This window comes from Calidris pugnax, unplaced genomic scaffold (assembly GCF_001431845.1).
Source record: "Calidris pugnax isolate Ruff unplaced genomic scaffold, ASM143184v1 scaffold128, whole genome shotgun sequence".
Taxonomy (NCBI): domain Eukaryota; kingdom Metazoa; phylum Chordata; class Aves; order Charadriiformes; family Scolopacidae; genus Calidris; species Calidris pugnax.
Window position 1 is genome coordinate 143303 of NW_015090851.1, and position 483 is coordinate 143785.

The 483-nt window shown below is 70.0% G+C and overlaps 1 protein-coding gene across 6 annotated transcripts in view; it reads left to right on the forward strand.

Moving 5' to 3' along the window:
* Window positions 1-483, forward strand: part of CACNA1D (calcium channel, voltage-dependent, L type, alpha 1D subunit) — a 194392-nt gene that overhangs the window by 281 nt on the left and 193628 nt on the right. The window lies entirely within an intron of this gene.

Here is a 483-nt window from a genome sequence, read left to right on the forward strand (position 1 = left end):
GAGTGGGCCGGGCGGTGTTTTTTTTTATTAAAAAAAAAAAAAAGGCGGTGGGGGGAGCAGGCAGGGATGCTTCGGAAAAATGTTGGAGATAAAATACCCCCCGGTGCCAGCCCGCCCCCGAGGCGGCGCTGCCCCCCGTGTCACCCAGCTGTTGATGCGCCGCCCGCTCGCCGCCGGCCAGCGCTCGCCCCGCCGGTGCCGGGTGCCCGCGGCAGCTCGGCCGCCTCCGTGGGCGAGGGTGCGGGGGGACCGACCCGCCTTCCTCCCCCCCTCGTCGCCCCCGCCGCCATCCCGGGGAGCCATCTTAGTGCCCCCGCCGCGCGCGGCCGCCCCTCGCGCGGGCAGGGGCGCGAGCGGAGCGGGGCGGCGGGAAGCGGCTGGGGCCGGGGCGCCTCCGCGTCCACGCGTGTTCGCGGCTCTCGCGTCTTTCTCCTTGTCTGTGCGTGTCCCCCGCACCCCTCTAAAAAAAAAAAAAAAAAAAAA